Below are 11222 nucleotides of genomic sequence, written 5' to 3'. Positions count from 1 at the left end.
ACACAGACTTAGCAAAGGTATTTCTTACACACATGCACTTCACTCTTACAAAAACGTACACATCTATGGAAAACAACAGACTCCAGAATGCAATACCCCTGCTCTGATCTCACCAGTCCTGAGAGTCCTGGGTTTGGTCCAAGTCTTTAGATTGGGCAGCCCTTCTGGCCTTCTTGGGTTGGCCATCTTGCATCTGACAGCAGAATAGTCTCCCTTGCTTAGAAAAGCACCCCTTTGAAAACTGACTCTGTGCCCTATCTTCTCACATGCTTAAAGCTGGGGGTGGGGGAAGAGATCCAGGCTCCTGCCCTCCCACCTGTCAGTTTCTGTGTAGGGAGACATTCAAAGTCAATGGCTCTGCTGGTAGAAACTCCATTGTTCAAACAGGGAATAGTCATTCGATGGTGATAGCTCGACTGGTCTGCCACGACTTCTCAGACATAGTGTATGTCTCCACTTGCAGCTGGGGGTGTGATTCCCAGCTTGAGGAGACATACCCACACTAGCTCTCATCAGGCTAGTGCACCAAAAATAGGAGCAGCCACTGTGTTACAAGAGCTCATCTTAGAGGATCTGTGAGGATTTGTTTTAAATTTAAAATCTTTTGGGAGAGAAGCAGCTGCAGAGTGGGTCGATACAAGTTCCTTCCTCCCCACTTTTCTGGGCTGACAGCAAAGCAGCTATACTTCTGACTGACCTACTCAGAGTTGGTGAATAGTATTATCTGATAACCCACTAATGCATCTGCAAAGTCAGCTCATGTCTCTACATAGGGGACCCTATGTGGAGAGGGTCCCAAAACATCAGGCTTTGCATGTATAGAGTCTGGGTCAGTCTCTGCTCAGACAGATTATTTCTGTGTTTGAGTTGCATTAAGATGGCAGGGTGATATTTTTATTTGAGTGACTGGAAGCAAGAACAATCTTCAGAAGTCATTTAACCAGAAATACCCCTTCCAAAAAGGTGCTTGAGTTTCCTGTGAGTGTCCTGCAGTGCTGTCCTTGGGCCTTGCACACAGGCTGTCAAGTCCATCACTGAGAGCAGGTTGCTTGGAGATTAGAAGTCGCACAATGTTGCAGTACTGACGCACCCAGGGGGCATTTACACATCCATCATGCTGGAAATGCACCTTTACTAAAGTGGAGAATGACAAGCAGCAGCAAAGACCAAAGCTGCTTGTCTCTTGAGAGAGCATTTGCATCCCCTCCACCAGATAAAAAGCAGAAGCTGATAAAGACAGCAAACCCCCTCCACTGTTCCCTTTGAAGTCTAGCAGGGAGGATGTTTTGTTAACTCATATCTGGTTTTAAAACAGCTGGCCTGAAAAGTGCCTCCTTTTCTTGGTGCCTGATTCTCCTTCTACTTATATCATTGTAAATCAAGAGTGGCTTCATCCTCAAATGTATATGAAAGGAGAATCAAGTCCTTTGTTTTTAATTATACATTTGGGCATGTCTACTCTGCATCTGGGAGTGATCCTCCCAGCCCAGGGCCACAGACTTGTGCTAGAGCTCAAAAAATAGCTACGTAGTAGACCTTGCGGCTCGGGCTGGAGTTCAGGCTCCAAAGCTCCCCCCAGCCCAGCTTCAGGGCCCAACCCACAGGATCAAATCACTGTCTACACAGCTATTTTAGAATGCTAGCATGAGCCCCACTAGCACAAGTCTGTGGGCCCAGGCTGGGAGGCTCGGGGCTTGCCTTCACTATGGAGCTAAATCGACGCTGCTGGAATCGATGCAGCGGCATTGATTTAGCGGCTCTAGTGAAGACATGCTCAATCTATGGGAGAGCGCCCTCCCATCGATTTCTGTACTCCACCTCAACGAGAGGCGGAAGCAATGTCGGCGGGAGAGCATCTCCCATCAACATCGCGTAGCGTGCGGACCCTGCGGTAAGTAGATCTAAGCTACGTCGATTTGAGTTACACTACCAACGTAACTCAAATTGTGTAGCTTAGATTGACCAGCAGCTGTAATGTATACCAGGCCTTACTCCCAGATGCAGTGTAGCCATGCCCTATAAGGCCAGGTCTATACTATAATATGTGACCATACTTGAATGCAGTTATGAATCACAGAGTTAGATGACACAAGGCTAAACATGATTTGTCCCAGACTACGCTGATCACAGGTCTGTTCAGCATTGTGTCATCTGACTCAGCTGTCCACAACTGATCAACCATAGTCGAATTCCAGAGTGTAGCCCACGCCTAAAGGAGGAAGGAAAAAACAACACCTCTTCATGAGCAAGATCATCAGGAAAGAGCATGAGCCAGCCCCTCATGTAGAAGAGGCCAAAATAAATGTAATCAGATTCCAGTGGTGGGAGAGTATCACCTTGTGTGATTGCCGTGTACACTTTGGAGTTACGCAGAGCTATGGAAAGTCTTGTGTTTAGGCCTAAAACTTCAGGCAGCTACTGAACACCATTGAGGCCAGGGCAAATCTCAATATTAATTCCCATGTCCCTAATTTTCCTAGTTAGAGAGATGGTCCACTTAAAAATTCCATTTTAATAGACATCTCTAACAAATGACACAGGGATTCTGCTTTATTTTCCATTTCTCAGCTTGGAAGACTGAACAACCATCCAAACTCCACTGTTCCTAAACGTAGGGAAAGTTGTTTCATTTCCCAATCACTTATGACTTCTCTGCTGAAAGACCTGAATTATACAGACCTTCTAGAAGCTCAAGCTGATGGGTATGGGATAAGTGAAGAGCCTATGTTATTCACCTGTGGTTGTAGAGTGGCAAGGAGACAGCAAGGGGAAATAAAGTAAAATGTTTTCAAGCAGATTTTGCCTTTTCTTTAAAGGGCGCCCACATAGAAGATGACTCGTTTCCCCTTCTGTTCACCCACTGTCCCTTTTTCTATCAACCAAAAATACAGCTTTGTTTACTAAAACTACTAAAAAAAATAAAGCTATGTCATCAAAATAATTTTGAAAACTACTTAATTTTACTTAAAGTATCTGGCAGGAACATACTGTTCTTGCTCCACTCCCTTAAAGCCCCTCCCACAAGCTCTCACCTCACAGCAACATTCCCACCAGGTATATCACATGCCTCATGTACCTCCTTTCATAATGTCACTCTGATTCCAGGAGTTGACCAAAAGTGGGATTGGGCAGGGTCAGGGACTCACTCAAGAGGATGAATGAAAGACCCTTTCCCCCCGAAGCAGGGTGTGCTGCCTTGACATTTACAGTCACTCAGCAGCATCCAAATGCTGGTAGGATCAGCAAGGATAACCAAGGACATTGCCTTTCTTCACACTGTGTGCAGTAGAACGCTGAAAAATTCAGCAGTGTTCATAGGACCAATGGAATAAATCTGAAGGACACTGTGAATCCCTGCAAGGAGAGCAAGGAAAGGATAAAGGGATTGACTGCAGAGGAAAGCCAAATTAAAGCAAGTAGTATGTTCTGAGATGATGCAAGGCAGAGCTCAATGAAACAGGGGCCCTAAAGGGAGTGAACATGTCAATGTGTACGAGATGAAAAACCAATGGTTTGGATGAAATTGGCACAGCTAAATTGGAACCCAACCCAATGCTGCAAATGAGTAGCACTAATTCAGGTAAGTAGTTCTTTTGACACTACTGACGCTCACTCTGGATCCAAACTAGTGCTCGTTGAAATCAATGGCATAACTTCCATGATGGGAGCAGGATGGAGACTTCTGCAGGCAGGCATCAGAGACAACAGTGTTTAGGGAGAGCACCCTCCCGTCGATTAAAGGCTTAAAGAATATTTTTAGGACTCCAGGAGACACAGTTTAGCTGGATAAACCCACTTATAACCTGTCATAGATGGAGTCATTACTTCTAAAACTAGGGCAAGTCTAATCCTTAAGTGATCCAAATAAATTTCGTATTTAAAGAATTTCCTTTATGAAATCTGCATCACCCTGAAAAATAACCACATTGTACCTGTTTCCAACAGCATTTTTAGTTTTTTGTTTTGTTTTGTTTTTAAGTATATGTACCTAGAAATAGACAGCATTGTCTCTATGTCATCCAAAGGTGATGTCATTCAGTACTGAGAAGCTACTGGTTCCAAAGCACAGTTTGAAAGGTCCAAGAACAGTTGACAGGGGACAAATAATTTCTTTTTCCTTTATCAGCTTGTGAATATAATGCACACACAATTTTTTTAATAAAAAGAACAACTGTTCATATCAGTTAAAGTGCTAACTGTAACATCAGTCAGAAAAATATGTACGGGACTTCCCAGAACTGGTTCACATTCCAATGTGCCTTTATAAATATCCTTGATATTCTTTTGCATAGACACTCTGATCATTTCTGCTAATGACTTTTAAATTGTCTCTTCCTGTTATGTTGTAGGGTTTTCATATAACATTGATATTCAAGTATGTTTTCTTCCTATGCATTCTTCATCCAGCACATACATTATGATCATTGTTTTTGTGAAGAACCATTTCTGTTTAGCTGAACTAGACTAGTCTTTGTGTCCTGCATACAGAAAGGCAAGTCTGATTTACTGTTTTAAAATTAGAAATGTGCCAAATTGCTCTGCAAATGTGGGATAACCATTGACCTGCATCTAGGTTGGATATTTTTCCAGGCTGACATGTCATGTCTATTTTGCCAGTCATATCATGTATTTCAACAAACCTAGAGAGAAATCACTTTCTGAAAAATGCAGTTACAACACAGAAGTCTTAAGAGACTGCTTTAAAATATATTCTTTCGAATAAAACCAGTCTTCTTACCCAAACAAAGTGTGATGTAATCTCTTTATTGGAATTTGTCTGCTTTTTTGATATTGCCTACAAAACACACACATGTACATTCAACAGGCTCCCAGTGAACAGCTGACTGTACCATCACCCATTCCACATCTGTGGCTGTTAAACAGATCTAGGCCAATAACAGGTGTTGAAAAGTTATTTCTTCTGTTCATTACACAAGATGATACACTAATAGATAATATACCCTAGATAACAACTATGGTTCTGATACCACAATCAGATTCTTGCAAGTGCACTCTTCCGTCTATACGGAGACCCATTAACTTCATTGTATTTGTATAGATCAGATTGTAGGATCAGGGCCTCTGCCATCTTTGACCCACATCTAGACCCCAAAATTTCATATAGAATTGCAATTTTGGCAATTTATTTTTGGCATCAGGAGATCCTAGCTTTGACTTTTGTGGTTTGTCTGCTCCATCTCTGCCCTCCACACATGCTTTGTTTTCATCTGAACAGGAGGCAGAGATGCACAGCCAGATCCCATGAAGGGCCCTGTCAGTCTGTGCCTTGGGCAGCAAATACATAACTGAAATCCCCCACCACCCAAACCAAGAGAAATATCACCATCACCATGAGAGCCAGATCTACACTTGTCCCCACAGCAAGAACCCCACACTTGGTTTTGACAACTGCCTCAGACTAAAAAGCAGGCAAACCCCATTACATCAGCTACAAGCATGGTTGAGATTTGGTTTTGTTTAGAATATCCCCAGGTTCGATTATCATTGGGCTTTATGGTCTGTTACCATTCAATTTTTAAGTTCTCAGCCATTTTGACTTTACAGATTACACCCTTATGACAGTATGGGCTTTCACGGCAGTGAGGCATATATCTATGCCATGCCAATGGTCCTAGACCCTTGTGACATCAGAGGTAACTAACCAATCACCATCTTTACTCTACAGCTGATTTGCATGCAACAATTTCATTGGTTGTATGAGTGAGACGGAACAGGTGGTGGATTACTTGGCCCACCTATCACACCTGTACAACAGCACTGGCTTTCAGCTACTAGTATTAGTGTAGTCCTTCTGCCAGCTGGTAGACCTCAGCAACAAGGGCCAGGTTCATATGCTCAGGGATCCCCTTAAAACTAAGAAACACCACTGGCTTGAGCCGCACCTAGAGTTACTGGGATCACTAAATACCTTCCCTCAATGCCCTTCATAGGCAACGCTTCCCCACTTGTTAGCACCCAGTCTGTGTATAAAAGAAGGCAAGTTTTATTGGGAGAAAAAGAAACAGCACCTACTTGGGAAAGTATAGCAACACTACCTGTATGCATGACAAGTTAAACAGGCTGCCACCGTAACTTTGGCAGGAGTCAATTAACTCAGTTCCCCACCTGTCCAGGTGAACATCCAACAGGCAATTGTCCGGTTACCATGGCACTTCCCTCTTCTCCATCTGCTGAACTCCACTCACAGGCGGGGATCACTGGGTAGCAATCTCAGAGTCCTGGTGCACACTGGAGTAGACCTTTCTCCAGTCCCTTGAGAAGTGCAGCCTGGTCCTGTTCTGAGGCTTCTCCACCTATACCAGCTATAGAAATTTCAGCTTCATTTAGTAACTGGATAGGAAGGGTTCACTCAGTTCTGCTGCTGTCATCACTGGCTTCCATGAAGAGCCCTCTCTGCATTGCACCCCATTTAGAGTCACCTTAATCAGCATCACCTCTCTACAAAAGTCCTCTTACCAGCACAGAGCATTCACTGTAGGGAAATCAGTAGCATATAAAATCCTTAATCAGACTCCTTACCACTAAAAACATACTCCCTATAATAACAAAAACGGTTGAGAAACACCACTCTAGAGCTTTAGGCCACAGGGCTTACAGTAGGAAAGCATTTAAGGTAGACTGAGCTGCCTGTTAACACAATTTAGCAGGTGGCAATGAAGAGGATTCCAGCATCATGCAGACAGTCAACTCTCCACAAACCATAGTTTGGGAACCACAACTATATTTTTAACAGCTCTGATGACTAATGCAGAGTTGAGAAAGATGGTCAACGAGACCCGATTTATTTATTCATTCCCCTGAGCTCCCAACAAAATCATCAACACCACACACTGAGCCTGTAGGCCAGGCAACCAGGCTCCAAACGAGGCAGCTGTTGTGAAAGCCTCCAAAATTCTGCTAGGCCTCCATAGCAAAAGAACTATTTGAAAGAGAGGCTAATGTGATATACGCCATCATATGCCAGCAATGCCCCTCTGCCATGTACATTGGTCAAACTGGACAGTCTCTACGTAAAAGAATAAATGGACACAAATCAGACGTCAAGAATTATAACATTCAAAAACCAGTCGGAGAACACTTCAATCGCTTTGGTCACTCAATTACAGACCTAAAAGTTGCAATTCTTCAACAAAAAGACTTCAAAAACAGACTCCAACGAGAGACTGCTGAATTGGAATTAATTTGCAAACTGGATACAATTAACTTAGGCTTGAACAGAGACTGGGACTGGATGGGTCATTACACAAAGTCATACTATTTCCCCATGTTTATTCCCCACCCCCCACTGTTCCTCAGACGTTCTTGTCAACTGCTGGAAATGGCCCACCTTGATTATCACTACAAAAGGTTTTCTCTCCCCCCCACCCCCGCTCTCCTGCTGGTAATAGCTCACCTTAAGTGATCACTCTCCTTACAGTGCGTATGGTAACACCCATTGTTTCATGTTCTATATGTATATAAATCTCCCCACTGTATTTTCCACTGAATGCATCCGATGCAGTGAGCTGTAGCTCCCGAAAGCTTATGCTCAAATAAATTGGTTAGTCTCTAAGGTGCCACAAGTACTCCTTTTCTTTTTGCAAATACAGACTAACACGGCTGCTACTCTGAAAGGAAAAGGTGTTCTAGGCAGGAGGGGAGGGATCTGCACTAACCTGCATACTTTCCCACTCCACGAACCACATGTCTTCTGTGGCTACAGTTACAGAAGGCTACTGCTGCTGCTTAAAGGAGCATTACTCCCACTGTGCACTTGGTCTCCCCTGGGAATGGGAGGAGCGAGTCACATGGCAGCACAGCAGTGGGCCAGCAGCCAACAGACTGTGCCAGTGTAACTCACACACCTCCTGGTGGCACCCATCTAGTGGCACCAAGACCACTTAGAAAGAGATAGAGATTAATGAGTCTGCTCTACAGCCTTAACTAACAGCCATATGGCTTTTAGCTCATGCAGTAGGGGCTCATGCACTAAGCTCCAGAGGCCCCAGGTTCAATCCCACCTGCCGATGACCACGGCCTGTCTGTTGGTATTACACCAGAACTGTGTAGAATTCCCCTTGTCAGTCTTTGGTCTTACAGATTTTTAAATTCTTTCAGGCAAGGACGATGTGTTTTTATGTTTGAACAGCACCCACCCCATCTCAAGGTACCACTGCCCCCTTTCTGATTGTAAATACCTAGACAAATTAGGTGTAGGGCATATTCCAGCACCAACTGCCTGTGGAACTTGAGGACATAAAACAAATAATAATGCCTAGCTCTTACATTGCATTCATAGATCTCGAAGCACAAAGAAAGTTTTTATTCCATCGCTATTTTTTTTTTTTAAAACAGAGAAGAAAAAACTGTTGTTCTACCTGCCCTGTAAATTGTTGCTGCAATGGACTAGCCCAGTGGTTCTCAACACTTTCAACCTGTGCAGCGCTTATTTAAAAAGAGGCAGTTCCCCTTCCCACGCCTAATTGCACACCCTTTCCTTGCTGTCACCTGAAAAATTAACACGCTTCCATTAATGGAACAGATCTCATTGCTTGATTATGGGCCCCTCTTTTTTTTCACCCCCCCAATCTGGGCCATTTCCTTCCTCCAGGTGTAAGACTTTACCAAGTCTCCTCGTGTTGCCTGCAACCCTCTGTGCTCTGACACTTCCAGGTGACTTTGCAGTTTAGTTCTGTCCCACTTCAATATCAATGTTGTCAGCAAGTCTGATCAGGGCTGACGTTTGCATCAAAGAAAGGCTGCGAAAGAAAGACTCATTACCAGACCACCCCCTCTGGGGTACAGGCCTACATGGAGAGCTGTTGGCAGGCATACAAGGAAGATTGGCTTGGAGACTGATGCATGAGCAATTTAATCTTTATAAGATGGGACAACCAGCTCTCATTTCAATAGCACATTGCTTCACAGACCACCTGGGAGTTCTCCTTGGCCCACACTTGGATCAACGGGGGAACACTCCATTTCTCTGTGTGCTCTGCCGCTTGCATGCATTTGCCACTGTTGCTCTAACGTGTATGTGAGAACTCTACAACATAAGGCTAGATCTTTGTTAGGGAAAGGAAAATGTGATGTGCGTTCTTTGCTGAGATGGCTGTGCAGAGTTTTGCAATTTATAATACGTGTTATGCTAAATGGTGGTAGTGGCTGCCACTGGGTGGGTTTTAAATCCAAAGACAATCCCAGATCTCATTAAAGCCAATGGAAGTGCCAAGCACCCTCTTTCAGGCTCAATGGAAGGAGCAATTAAAGAGCTGCAGACAATAGGGGTTACTGCCTGAGGCACTAAACTGCATGGTCAGGTCCAAGCAGAACTAATTCAGGTAGACTAACAGGGGTCTCCCTGGCTGCAGATGCAGGGACGTGGACGTTAGCTCGCAGGGACCAGCTGTGAACGTTGTTCTGAGGGAAAGCGGAGATTTCTTGAGCTTATACCTTGCTTGAATGGCAGATATGGGGATTTCTGAGTGAGGAAACTGCCTGCTGTTGTTTTTATTGTGTTCAAGGAAACAGGACTTTTAGGTGCATTTTTTTGGAAATAAACAAGATTACAACAAAGAATACTCCTGACTTGTATCCCTGATGTCTCACCCTAACAGAAATAACCCTGCAAGGCCTCAACTATCTGCTAGCCACTTGGGCCTAAGAGGCAACATAAGAGAGAAGTGTCAACAATTTCTGAAGATAAGATGCAAGTCTGAAAGGCAAATCATATTTCACTTGGCAATTTTGAGTAGTCATGAAATACAAAAGCTATGCTTTGCCTATGGTTTAGTGGCACCAAACCTCTTATAACACATGGGATCAATTAAGTACAGTACTTGAACTGATTGTTCAGTCATTTTCTGTGTTAAATTTTATTCTCTTGCTCAAACACAGCACGTATTTCAGGTTCCTTCACTTCAGATTGTCACATAAACTGCAAATTGTTAATGGCTTGCAGGCAGCTATTGCCCTCCTCCAATGACATTATTGACATGAACTGGGACCGTATAGATCATTGTTGCAACCAAAGTCCTGTAGTGGCACCAAATCTTGTATAAAGGGGGTCAAATGAGGTGTCTAAGACAAGGTTATGGTTTGCTGCTTATGATTATGCTATCTGTATATGTGTATCATTTTTATAGTTGAAGTTATGAATATTGGCTCTATACCGTCTGTATTTCATACTTATGCTATCCTTCTGGGTGACACCCCAGACAAGTTGGTGTCAGCTCTGCCTAGCCTGCTTGATGGCCCATTAAGGACTATCAGCTATACAACTGACCCACTGAGAGTAGACAGACATGCCTTGGGACTCAGCAAGGTATGCAGGCACATGCCTATGGGCAGAACTCTGAGGTGTTTCCATGCCATGTAATGGACAGCTTGTCTTTGGAACCAAGAAAGATTGACCACATGGCAAGAGAATATAAAAAGCTGCTGCAGCTCCTCCATCTTGTCTTCAATCCTTCTTCTTACCTCTGGAGGAACTTTGCTACACTGAAGCTTTGAACCAAGGACTGATGACCCATCCCAGCTGTGGATGTACTCCAGAGACTTGATTTGAACCTGCAGTTTATTCCATCACTGCTACAAGCCTGAACCAAGAACTTTGCCATTACTGTGTGTAATTGATTCCATTTAACCAATTCTAACTCTCATCTATATCTTTTTCCTTTTATGAATAAACCTTTAGATTCTAAAGGCATGGCAACAGCGTGATTTGTATATTGAGCTGGGTCTGGGGCTTGATCCTTTGAGATCGAGAGAACCTTTTTTATTTTACCGGGGTATTGGTTTTCATAACCATTTGTCCCCATAACGAGTGGTACTGGTGGTGATCCTGGGAAATTGAAGTGTCTAAGGGAATTGCTTGTGTGACTTGTGGTTAGCCAGTGGGGTAAAACCAAAGTCCTCTCTGTCTGGCTGGTTTGTTTTGCCTTGGTGTGCATAGAAACCACAGCCTTGGTCTGTAACTGCCCTGCTTGAAGCAATTTGTCCTGAATTGGCACTCTCAGTTAGGTCCCACCAGAACCAGCATCATTACACCTCCCACTGTCAATTCCTAGGTAATTAATAAAGTGTCATTTGTCTATTTTCGTGATAGAGAAAAGGCAATATACACTTTTTGCTATTTACACACTTTATGCTTACGGGTTTTCTTTATCTCTTAATGGCTACAAAAAAATCCCAGAACATTTTGTAAGATCACTATGGATACA

Source organism: Eretmochelys imbricata, chromosome 1 (assembly GCF_965152235.1).
Source record: "Eretmochelys imbricata isolate rEreImb1 chromosome 1, rEreImb1.hap1, whole genome shotgun sequence".
NCBI lineage: Eukaryota > Metazoa > Chordata > Testudines > Cheloniidae > Eretmochelys > Eretmochelys imbricata.
The sequence above is the reverse complement of the archived record's forward strand: the minus strand, read 5'-3'. Positions refer to the sequence as shown.